Source organism: Lissotriton vulgaris, chromosome 4_1 (assembly GCF_964263255.1).
Source record: "Lissotriton vulgaris chromosome 4_1, aLisVul1.2, whole genome shotgun sequence".
Lineage (NCBI taxonomy): Eukaryota > Metazoa > Chordata > Amphibia > Caudata > Salamandridae > Lissotriton > Lissotriton vulgaris.
In genome coordinates, this window is record NC_141691.1 from 73,731,976 (window position 1) to 73,745,669 (window position 13,694).

General features: G+C 50.5%; 1 pseudogene; it reads left to right on the forward strand.

Moving 5' to 3' along the window:
* Positions 1-7,109: 7,109 nt before the first annotated feature.
* LOC147718392 (uncharacterized) lies at positions 7,110-7,715 on the forward strand (annotated as a pseudogene).
* The last annotated feature ends 5,979 nt before the right edge of the window (positions 7,716-13,694 follow it).

Consider the following 13,694-nt stretch of genomic DNA (forward strand, 5'->3'; position numbering starts at 1 on the left):
ACATTGTGGATATCAGTGGGTGGATGGAACAGTCGAAAGGATGAATGGATAGATCTCTGGATGGAAGAGATGAGGGAGCTCTTCTAGGGAGGGATCGGCCCACTTGCTTTGTTTACTTTTTGCCACCAGAGCTTTCATTACAAAGTGCGGGGTACTTTAATTTTCTTGTTGCTCCCTTGGTGGCAGATGATGGATTATGTGGCAAAAGCATCAAATATACAACTATGCGAAAATCGCTGCAGCCACTGCCACACAATCACATCATTCCAGGGGCCCAGACAGAGAGGAAGTCATTCACTGGAGCTCTGTGGTCTTTAAGCGATTTAGTAAGTGTCATGAGCATAAAAAGCAAATCTAAGTGTTAAATTCGACTATAACCATATGGTCGGCCACGCTGTGTGATCCTGCGCAAATCACTTTACTACTTTGGGCCCCATTTCTCTTCTCTGTCCAGATATGGAGGTTTTAGAAACAAGTCTTGGCAAAGCCAACAGAGTCTTGCCTATCTTATGCAAGGGCAATGGCGCTGAAACTTGGGTGTGGGAGGGGCTGCAGTGCCCCCATAAAACTTGCAAGAGTTTAGATTGAGAATGAACAATAAAGGAGCCCTTAAAATGTTTCACGTCTTGCAGCATTCGTTGTGCTTTCAAGGGCAGTCTATCACATATCCTCTGTGCCTTTAGTAAGGTTTCATTATTAGCCAGCGCCCCATGTTAGAAATTCTTCCAACACCACTGTTCGAATACCAAGGTGCTGACATTGCCAATATTTGTCTGTAAAGTAGTGTTAAAAAAATTACAACATTAAGCATTTCAGAATATTGGGGGGAAATGCAATCATATTTTATGGCATCGCAACACTGTTCATAATATTCTGTATTTTGAAACTCAATGACTGTTCACTCAAGAAACTCTGAATAGAATTTAAAAAGAACAAGGTAGTATCATAATATAAAGGAAAATGCTTGTCGAGGCCTAATTTACTGTCTACAGGCTTAGTCCTTTTGGCCTTCTGCAGTAGCCCCGGAAGCAGATTTATGGGCCTCTGAGAGAAGTGACATGCTAAGTACACCTTCTACCTCAGGCGCCAGCTGAGTAAGTGAAGCAGGTAGTCCTTTCCATAGCACCAATATAGCCTTTGTGCTTTCATGCAATATGTGGACTGCAGTGGAGAAAACATAAACAATGCTTAGGGGTCGATTCCGATTTGGGAAAAACCGCTCCGAATAGCCGTTCGGAGCGTTTTTCCCGTACAAATCGTACCCTGCAACGTCCCCCGTACGTACGACGAAGTATGATTCGTACCAGGAGCTGGACTCCGTACGAATCGTACAGAGACCGTACGAATCAAATCCCCGTACAAATCTCCCTCGGAACCCGCTGTACCCCCGTCGAACCCCCCCCCATCCTGTCCATTGGCCGCCCCGCTCCCGCCACCCAGCTGACCCGCCCTCCCGGCTCCTTCTTATGACGCCCCCAGAGCGACCGCGCAGCGGACGCGCGCAGCGGGAGCACCGAATGAGCGCCGAAGGTGCGCCAAAGGTAAGCCCGTCTGCGCCCGTCCGCGCCTGGCCCGCGCCCAGCGCCAGACCCCCTGGTCCCCGCAGCCACCAGCCCACCCGCCGGACCTACCACGCCTCCGAACTCATCGCACTTAACGCCGGCCGAACCCCGGGCTGCTACCGTGCCACCCCGAGTCGCACCCACGGACCCTTCGGCTGCCACTCCTGCAAGTTCACCTGCATCCGGACCTGCACTACACCTGCTCCGACCAAGACGAGCAACAGCAGCAGCCACCTTAAGTGCATCCTGCTCAACACCCGCTCCCTCCACAGACACGCCGTCGAGCTCTGGAACCTGCTCGACTCAACAGCCCCACACGTCGCCTTCCTCACGGAAACCTGGATGAACGCCTCCTCAGCGCCCGACATCGCCATCGCCATCCCAGACGGCTACAAGATCATCCGGAGGGACCGCATCAACCAGACGGGAGAAGGCATCGCCATCATCCACAGGAACACCATCCGCATCACAACCAACACCGACGACACCCTCGCACCCGCCGAGCACCTGCACTTCCAGATCCACATCAACCCCAAGACCACCCTCAGAGGCACCCTCATCTACAGACCCCCGGGACCACACACACATTTCAGCGAGGACATCGCCGACTTCGTCAGCCCTCACGCCCTCCCCTCCGCTGACTACATCCTCCTCGGGGACCTCAACTTCCACCTGGAGAACAACAACGACCGCAACAGCACCTCCCTGCTGGACAACCTCGCGAACCTCGGACTCAAGCAACTGGTGACCACCCCCACCCACTACGCCGGACACACACTCGACCCCGTGTTCTCTGCCAGCAAGGACATCGCCTTCAGCCATGCCACCGGACTCCACTGGACGGACCACAGCTGCGTCCACTTCAGCTTCAGAAGGACCACAATCCACCACCACCACCAGCAACAGGCTGCACGCAGAAGCTGGAACAAGATCTCAGCCGACCAGCTCGCTACCTCCCTGCGCAAGAACCCACCCACCAGCACTACGAACCCCAGCCAAGCGGCCAACAAACTCACGAAGTGGATCAGCGACTGCGCAGACGACCTCGCCCCCCTAAAGACCCCGCCGAGCAGACCCGGCAGCAAGAAAGCCCTATGGTTTAACGACGAACTCAAGAGCTCCAAGAAGAACTGCAGAGCACTCGAGAAAGCCTGGCGCAGAGACCCAACACCGGACAACATGACTGCCCTCAAGCTCGCCACCCGAAAACACCACCAACTGATTCACGCCACCAAGAAAACTGCATTCAGGGAACGACTGGACAACAACGCACACAACAGCAAGGAACTCTTCAACATCGTTAAAGAGCTCTCCAACCCCAACGCCGGAAACAACGACATCACCCCTTCGCAAGACCTCTGCAACTCCCTCGCCTCCTACTTCCACAACAAGATCGCGGACATACACAACAGCTTCTGCACTCAACCAATGCACGCCACGACCGAACCACCGCCCCCCACCACCGCCCTCCACGCCTGGACCCCGGTCAGCACCGAAGCGACCGTCCGCACGATGAACTCCATCCACTCCGGATCTCCGACCGACCCCTGCCCTCACCACGTCTTCAACAGGGCCGACGCTGTCATCGCACCCCACCTGCGGGACATCATCAACACCTCCTTCGACACCGCTACCTTCCCGGAGAGCTGGAAGTACACCGAACTCAGCGCCCTACTAAAGAAGCCATCAGCCGACCCCACCAACCTCAAGAATTACCGCCCCATCTCGCTGCTCCCGTTTCCTGCAAAAGTCATAGAGAAGACCGTCAACAAGCAGCTGGCCGCCTTCCTCGAGATGAACGGATCCCTCGACTTCTCGCAGTCTGGCTTCCGAGCCAACCACAGCACCGAGACCACCCTGATCGCAGCGACCGACGACATCCGAACCCTGCTCGACAACAGAGAAACAGCGGCCCTCATCCTCCTTGACCTCTCCGCGGCCTTCGACACTGTCTGCCACCGCACCCTAGTGCAGCGCCTCAGCAACGTCGGAATCCAGGAAAAGGCATTGGAGTGGATCATCGCCTTCCTCACCGGAAGGACACAGAGAGTCCGGCTCCCCCCGTTCAGATCAGAAGCCACCGAAGTCATCTGCGGCGTTCCTCAAGGCTCCTCGCTCAGCCCAACCCTCTTCAATGTCTACATGAGCTCCCTCGCAGCCATCGCACGCCAGCACAACCTCAACATCATCTCCTATGCCGACAACACCCAGCTGATCCTCTCCCTCACCAACGACCCCGCCACCGCCAGAGCCAACCTTCACGAAGGGATGAAAGAGGTAGCCGAATGGATGAAGAGCAGCCGCCTGAAACTGAATTCGGACAAGATGGAAGTCCTCATCCTGGGATCTTCACCCTCCGCCTGGGACGACTCCTGGTGGCCCTCCGCCCTAGGCAGCGCACCCAAACCAACAGACTACGCACGCAACCTGGGCTTCATCCTGGACTCCTCCCTCTCCATGACCAGACAAGTCAACGCCGTCTCCTCGTCGTGCTTCAACATCCTGCGCATGCTACGTAAGATCTTCCGGTGGATCCCCACCGAGACAAGGAAGACGGTCACCCAGGCCCTCGTCACCAGCCGTCTGGACTACGGCAACTCCCTCTATGCCGGAACCACTGCCAAACTGATGAAGAGACTCCAGCGGATCCAGAACGCCTCAGCAAGACTCATCCTGGACATCCCCCGACGCAACCACATCTCCAGACACCTGAAAGACCTGCACTGGCTCCCGGTCAACAAGAGAATCACCTTCCGCCTCCTCACCCACGCACACAAAGCCCTACACAACCAAGGACCAGGATACCTCAACAACCGCCTCAACTTCTACGCTCCCAAACGCCAGCTTCGATCGACCGGCCACGCCCTCGCCACCGTACCCCGCATCCGAAGAGCCACCACAGGGGGAAGGTCCTTCTCCTACCTCACCGCCAAGACCTGGAACTCCCTCCCGACCCACCTCCGCCTGACCCAGGACCACCTCTCCTTCAGGAAGCAGCTCAAGACCTGGCTGTTCGAGCAGTAGCGGACCCCCCCCCCCAGCGCCTTGAGACCCTCCGGGTGAGTAGTGCGCTTTATAAATGCCTTGATTGATTGATTGATTACGCGACATCTGTACGGTTCACGGCTGCTTTTTCCGACTCGGCAAGTACGATTCGTGTTGGGTACGCACCGTACGACCCTTTTTCTACGGGAGCTGAAAACAGCCGTAAAAGCAGCGTTCGCCGCGAAACAGGTACGGAACGGCCCCCCTGGGTACAGTGCGTACACCCCATATAGCAAGGGTACTGTGCGTACCCCAGAGATCACGGGATGTACGCACCGTACCCCGCGATCTTGGGGTGTATGCACCGAACCCCATGTTCGCTGGGTGTACGGTGCGTACACCCTGCGATCGCGGTGTACGGTGCATAGACCCCATGATCGCAGGGGTATGCACAGTACCCCTGCTATCATGGGGTGTACGCACCGTACGGTGTGTAAGTGATTGTGTGCTTTTCCGTACGATTCGCCTTTACCTGACGTGGACCGTACGAATCGCGTCCTCATACCCCGGTCCGGATCGTACTCATCGGGTCATACGGCATGTGTACGAGTCGTACGGTTCACTGTTTCTGCCTTGCAATACGTACGGATCGCGACGATTCGGACGGATTGACGGAATACAGATCGTACTACGCGACTCGGACGGACGGGTACGAATCGTACGGCGATGGCTCCGGATGAAAATCGGGCGGATGTTTTTTTTCCAGGATCGGAATCGCCCCCTAATGTCTGCTCTTCAACCATACCCCAGCAAAAATTCTATGTGGCTGTAGTTTTCCAGACAAGATAGAAGATGTGGGGAGCAAACAGCTTGGGTGCATATTTGAGAGAGGAAGCAGCAGTGGAAGATACTAGTGTGCGTGCCCAAAAAAACAGACACACTCTTATGAAATGCTGAAAGTAAAAGAAACAAGCATTTACAATGGTCTCGTCTTTGTTAAAGTTAGAGCTATTGCCATTGCAATTGTCATTTTTTTCATTTATAGTTTTTTTTAAACCGATAAATATATGGTATTGTTATCTACAATGGCAATAGGTAAGCATTAGAGAGTATTAGCAGTGATTAATAGTTAGTAGAGAGTGACTAGTTGATTAATAGAGAGTATACTTGTATAGAGTAGAGTAGGAAAAGAGCAAAAAATAACAGAGAAAGGGAAAGTGAGATAGAGAGAAAGAAAGAAGATTAGAGAGGGTTAGTAAGAAATGTGGCAGGTGTAATTTTTATACAGCCACACACACACACACACACACACACATAGAGCCACACACACACACACAACAGAGCCACACACACACACACACAACAGAGCCACACACACACAAAACAGAGCCACACACACACACAACAGAGCCACACACACACATAGCAGAGCAACACACACACACACAATAGCCCCCCACACACACACACACAACAGAGCCACACACACACAACAGAGCCGCACACACAACAGAGCCACACACACACAACAGAGACACACACCACAGAGCCACACACCACAGAGCCACACACACAGAGCCACACACACACATGGAGCCACACACACACACACAGAGCCACACACATTCAGAGCCACATGCACAGAGGAGATAGAGAGAAAGAAAGAAGATGAGAGAGGGTTAGTAAGAAATGTGGCAAGTGTATTGTTATGCTGCCACACACACACACAGAGCCACACACACACCCAACAGAGCCACACACACATCCAACAGAGCCACACACACACACACAACAGAGCCACACACACACACAACAGAGCCACACACACACACACACACAACAGACCCACGCACACACAACAGAGCCACACACACACACAACAGAGCCACACACACACAACAGAGCCACACACACACCACAGAGCCACACACACAACAGAGCCACACACCACAGAGCCACACACACAGAGCCACACACACACAGAGCCACACACAGACCCCAACAAAAGAAGCCCAAGAGTAAAGGAAATTAGCAACTTCAATTATTTTTCTTCGATTACACAAAACCCCGTTTTGAAGTTTGAGATTTTACTGGCGATGCTCATGTTTTCGGTCAAAACCCATAGCGAAAACCCCAGGTTGAATGTGTTATGGGTAATGGCTGATGAAAGGTTGGTAAGACACATACACAGCTTGCCTTTTTTGATGCCCACCAAGCTGGTATTCGCAACTTAATCCCCAAATGTGCATGCACATTAAGACGTAGCGGTGCCATTTTAGTTTTTTAAGTGCGCTAAACAGAATTACAAGTGCAAGTATTCCCAGTTTCTTTTCGCTAAGATTGCGCACAAACGTTCAGCATTAAACATTTCTGCAGCAGGAGTTCTGACCTAGTAAACTATTTTACCTTAACTAATATAATATAGCAGACCACACTGAGCCAGCTGCCGGGGGCCTGGGAGCAGGAGAGCAACGTGGGAATGTGTCTGTGCTGACACTTTAGTTTCAGTTGCAACGTCACAGATTTCCGTACAAAAATCTATTTTAAACAAACCATGCTCCGCTAGACTTCCTGGGCCGGCCGCTACTGGGCGTGGGACCTCCGCGGAAGCGGCAAGGCGCACCTCGGCACCCGTGGGAGTTTACCCCGGAGTAGCAAAAGGAGACCGCCTACCGTAGCCGTCGGCAGCGCAACAACGAGGCAGCACGGCGCTTCAGGCAGCTCCGGAGGCTGCAGGAGCTGCAGCTTGAGGCCCGGGCGCTGGAGCTGCTGCGAGAGAACAAGCAGCTGAGGGCCGCACTCTGCGCCCTGTACTGCCCGCCCGGGCCCCGCGCAGCGCCCGTGGAACACCCGGCCCCCGCTGCTTCCCTCCACAGACCGCTGCCACCAGGGGACCCGCGCCCACCTTCTGGCCCTCCTGGAGCCAGCACCATGCACGCAGCCCCTTACCGAACTTGAGTAGACCCGGCCCCGCAACCCTGCGAGCCCAGAAGCAGCTGCCCGGGAGCACGGCCGTGCGCAGGACCCCAGACGGCCTCTCTGCTCCCGCACAAGCTGAGGCACAAGGGCGGAGAAGCAGTGGGCACACTGGCCCAAGGACCTGCAGAGCTCTGGGTGAGAGGGGCGCTTGGTGGCCCAGTGTAACTGTGCAGAGAGACTATAGAGTAGGTGGTAAAACACATCAACAAGTGCACGCCATTTGTCACTAAGCCCCGTCCTTTGCAGACTGGGGGCGTGTTTTTCTTTCTCCCCTCTTCTCCATTGGCTGGAATCTAAGACAATGGCCATGTTTTTGACTTGTTGTTTACATTCCAGCCAATGGAAAGAGGAGAGAAAGAAACAAAATAACACACCTCTCAATCCGAAAAAGACAGGGCTTAGCTGGAAAAAATTATGTCACTAAAACCTCTTCTCCAATAGCTGGCCGCCGTTTAGGAAGCCAGCCAATGGAGAAGAGGGACGGGATTTACCCTCGCTACTATGAAACATAAAATCTCACCAGCGAGACTACGCATGCGCGCAGCCTACGCTAGCCGAGACCTTAAAAGTAGTTCCCTAAATGTGAGCAGTGGAAGGATACAAGTCTACTAACCAAAAGGATCAGAACAAGGCCATGCTCCTGGGCAGGGACAAACACAGCAAGCCATTGAATACGAAAGAAAGCAAAAGAGAGTGACAATAAAGCAAACCAATGCTAAAGAAGGGGGGCGGGTCTCTGAGCCCACTGTAGGTTCAAAATATATTCTGCAACCCAACAGATTGTACTATTTGGTACTCGACCTAACAAGCTGCTTTAGTGATCAAGTGTTGCTCAAAAAGATTGATATTTATTTTGTAGGTCACATAAAACGATCTCTATTATGATCTTTCAGAAGATGTGACCCAAAGCCCCCTCGAAAAATGTCTAGTGTAACTAACTCTATTCACAAATCTCTCATCTCGCCCTCATTTGGGAGCTGTCACCCTTTGTGGACTTATCTCTACCCTCCAACAAGAACAATCCCTTTCATGGACCTCATTGGGACAACCTGTCCTGAAAGACTTTCTCATCCTTCAAAGAATATTCGCACTCCATTGATTTCAACGGGCCTGGGTTCCACCACAGTTGCTTTAATCCTCCTTGGAGATTCAAAAGTTAAAGAGGTTAATTTTATAGCACTGAGTGCAAAGAAAAGTTCTCCGGGTTATGGAAGAAACAATAAATCCATCGTTCTCAGCCAAGGAAAAATCCTCAGTCAGAGGATTCACCACTTCCTCCACAAATCGGAATCTCCTATATTTTGAACCTATTTCTAAATCAAGTTCCTGTATGTCTGATTAACAAACAGATGGGCATCTGCCCGGCCCCCAGGTACCTGCCAGCAAACCATCACATGCTGCCTAGCGGGTTTTCAATACTTCGAGCAAACCCTTATGTATCCCATACCGTCTATTATATACCTCCTTTAATCCCTCATTTACTCCCTACCTCTTATGAAAAAGCTACCAGGAGACTTTCATGTAACCCCTACCTACCACCACATCCCTCCTAATAGACTCTCCAGTAGATTCTAATAGGTACCGCAAACCTCCCAGCAGGCTATCACGTAGTCTCTACCTCCCATTCCATACCTCCCATCAGACTCCATGTAGCCCCTGCCTGCTATCACATACCTCTCATCTAAGCATGGGTGGAAAATCCGTTCCGCTCGCGGATTTTGCGGATTTTCGGTAAATTCGCAATCCGCGAGATTCGCGAATTTCCCGCAAAATCCGCAAATCCGCGAGCAGCGGATTTTATGGCTTGCTCGCACTGTTCGCGTGAGTTCACGGCTTCCTAGTTCAACTTCGCGCCCCACGAATAAGCGCTAAATTGCAGAAATACGATCTTAGCAAAACTGAAACTACTTACCAGGTTCAAAAGTTCAAGCTCATCATTAGTAGCCATTTCCTGTAGTGCTTCCTGAGGGGCCCCTCCAGAGTTCAGTTGCCTACTTGCAACTATTATGTGACCCTGCTCTGACCCTCAGAATAGTTACACATATGCCACAAAGGTCCTGAATTACAGCTAAGGGAGACAAGCAGGAGCCAGGCTGGAAGTTCAAATCCAACAGTGACACATTAATCAGCCCCTAATTCATTATTGTCAGTTGGGGCAGGGCAGGTGTTGTAACTAATTTTGCAACAATGAAAGCACTTAGCAAGTGCAAAAGATCACTAATCAGGAAGCACTAAGGAAGCAGGTGCCAGCTAAAAAAATATTCTGTGACACATTAATCAGCCCCAAATTAATTCAGGTCACTTGAGGCAGGGAAGGTGTGCTTTGCTTTTCCACAATAATGTACACTGGACAACCAGAGGGTGCTGTGATGAAACAGAGGGTGGCATGGGTGGGCCAGAGGGTGGCATGAGTAGTCAGAGAGTGGCAGTGGTGACAGAGGGTGGCAGTGATGAAGAAGAGTGTCCCAAACAGGCTGGACACGTAGAAACAACAAGTTCGCAAAACTTGCGACCCGACAGGTAAGTTCGCGTTTGCGAAATTGTACAAAACCCTCGCGAACTGGCGGAAACCCGCGCGAACACAAAAAAAAAGCCGCAAATTCGCGAGAATTCGCGGATTTTGCGGATTGCGAGTTTGCAAATCCGCAAAATTCGCGAACGCGAGATTCGCAAAATTCGCCCATGCTTACTCTCATCAGACTCCATGGAGCCCCTGTCTGCTATCAAATACCTCCCATCAGACTCCCATGTAGCCCTGCCTGCTATCACATACCTCTCATCTGATTCCATGGAGCCCCTGCCTGCTATCACATACCTCTCATCAGACTCCATGTAGCCCCTGCATGCTATCACATACCTCTCATTAGACTCCATGTAACCCCTGCATGTTAACACATACCTCCCACCAGACTCCATGTAGCCCCTGCCTGCTATCACATACCTCCCATCAGACTCCATGTAGCCCCTGCCTGCTATCTCATGCCTCCCAGAAGACTCCCATGTAGCCCCTGCCTGCTATTGCATACCTCCCATCAGACTCCCATGGAGCCCCTGCCTGCTATCATATACCTCCCATCAGACTTCTTGTAGCCCCCGCCTGCTATCACAGACCTCCCAGCAGACTCCATTGTAGCCCCTGCTTGCTATCACATACCTCCCAGCAGAATCCATGTAGCCCCTGCCTGCTATCACATACCTCCCATCAGACTCCATGTAGCCCCTACCCAATATCACATACCTCCCAGCAGACTCCATGAGGCCCCTGCCTTCGATCACATACCTCCCATCAGACTCCCCATGTAGCCCTGCCTGCTATCACATACCTCTCATCAGACTCCATGTAGCCCTGCCTGCTATCACATACCTCTCATCAGACTCCATGTAGCCCCTGCCTGCTATCACATACCTCCCAGCAGACTCCATGTAGCGCCTGCCTTCTATCACATATCTCCCAGCAGACTCCATGTAGCCCCTACCTGCTATCACATACCTCCCATCAGACTCCATGTAGCCCCTGCCTGCTACCACATACCTCCCTGCAGACTCCATGTAGCCCACGCCTGCTATCACATACCTCCCAGCAGACTCCATGTAGCCCCTGCCTTCTATCACATATCTCCCAGCAGATTCCATGTAGCTCCTGCCTGCTATCACATACCTCCCAGCAGACTCCAATGTAGCCCCTGCCTGCTATCACATATCTCCCAGCAGATTCCATGTAGCTCCTGCCTGCTATCACATACCTCCCAGCAGACTCCCATGTAGCTCCTACCTGCAATCACATACCTCCCATCAGAGTCCATGTAGCCCCTACATGCTATCACATACCTCCCATCAGACTCCATGTAGCCCCTGCCTTCTATCACATACCTCTCATCAAACTCCATGTAGCCCCTGCCTACTATCACATACCTCCCATCAGACTCCAATGTAGCCCCTGCCTGCTATCGCATACCTCCCATCGAATCTATGACAAAATATCGAATACAAAAATATCTACCTACAAAAATATCGCAACAAAAATATCGATTACAACAATACCGACATCCTATCTCTAACAAGGTAAGTACAAAAATATCGGAAAAAAATATTGATGTCAAAAATATCGTTAAAAAAAATATATCGTTTTTTTAATTAAAAAAATGTAATATTAATAAAACAATACTTATAAATGTAATAAACATAGTTAAAAATATATTATAATATTTAAAATTAATAAATTATGTAATAAAAACAAATAATAATAAAGATATAATACATAGTATATACTCCATTAATACTAACTCTAAAAAACTATTTTAATAACTTATAAATAAAAATATAATAAATTACAAATAAATGTATATACATAGAATAATAATATAAATAACAATTAATAAAAATGTAGAACAAATTTTAAAAAGTAAGTAAATGTTAGATAGCGTAGGGGTAAAAATTACTATTCCCACTCCAGAGAGTGCAACAGTAGGGAAAGTGTTGGATAGCGTAGGGGTAACAATTACTATTCCAACTCCAGAGAGTGCAACAGTAGGTAAAGTGTTGGATAGCATAGGGGTAACAATTACTATTCCAACTCGAGAGAGTGCAACAGTAGGAAAAGTGTTGGATAGAGTAGGGGTAAAAATTACTATTCCAACTCCAGAGAGTGCAACAGTAGGGAAAGTGTTGGATAGAGTAGGGGTAAAAATTACTATTCCAACTCGAGAGAGTGCAACAGTAGGGAAAGTGTTAGATAGCGTAGGGGTAAAAATTACTATTCCAACTCCAGAGAGTGCAACAGTAGGGTAAGTGTTGGATAGCGTAGGGGTAAAAATTACTATTCCAACTCCAGAGAGTGCAACAGTAGGGTAAGTGTTGGATAGCATAGGGGTAACAATTACTATTTCCACTCCAGAGAGTGCAACAGTAAGGAAAGTGTTGGATAGCGTAGGGGTAACAATTACTATTCCCACTCCAGAGAGTGCAACAGTAGGGAAAGTGTTGGATAGCGTAGAGGTAAAAATAACATACTTATAAAAATCCTCAGTCAGAGGATTCACCACTTCCTCCACAAATCGGAATCTCCTATATTTTGAACCTATTTTTAAATCAAGTTCCTGTATGTCTGATTAACAAACAGATGGGCATCTGCCCGGCCCCCAGGTACCTGCCAGCAAACCATCACATGCTGCCTAGCGGGTTTTCAATACTTCGAGCAAACACTTATGTATCCCATACCGTCTATTATATACCTCCTTTAATCCCTCATTTACTCCCTACCTCTTATGAAAAAGATACCAGGAGACTTTCATATAACCCCTACCTACCACCACATCCCTCCTAATAGACTCTCCAGTAGATTCTAATAGGTACCGCAAACCTCCCAGCAGGCTATCACGTAGTCTCTACCTCCCATTCCATACCTCCCATCAGACTCCATGTAGCCCCTGCCTGCTATCACATACCTCTCATCAGACTCCATGGAGCCCCTGCCTGCTATCACATACCTCCCATCAGACTCCCATGTAGCCCTGCCTGCTATCACATACCTCTCATCTGATTCCATGTAGCCCCCTGCCTGCTATCACATACCTCTCATCAGACTCCATGTAGCCCCTGCATGCTATCATATACCTCTCATTAGACTCCATGTAACCCCTGCATGTTAACACATACCTCCCACCAGACTCCATGTAGCCCCTGCCTGCTATCACATACCTCCCATCAGACTCCCATGGAGCCCCTGCCTGCTACCACATACCTCCCTGCAGACTCCATGTAGCCCCCGCCTGCTATCACATACCTCCCATCAGACTCCATGTAGCCCCTACCCAATATCACATATCTCCCAGCAGACTCCACGAGGCCCCTGCCTTCGATCACATACCTCTCATCAGACTCCATGTAGCCCCTGCCTTCTATCACATACCTTCCATCAGACTCCATGTAGCCCCTACCCGATATCACATACCTCCCAGCAGACTCCATGAGGCCCCTGCCTTCGATCACATACCTTCCATCAGACTCCATGTAGCCCCTGCCTGCTATCTCATACCTCCCAGCAGACTCCAATGTAGCCCCTGCCTTCTATCACATACCTTCCATCAGACTCCATGTAGCCCCTACCCGATATCACATACCTCCCAGCAGACTCCATGAGGCCCCTGCCTTCGATCACATACCTCCCAT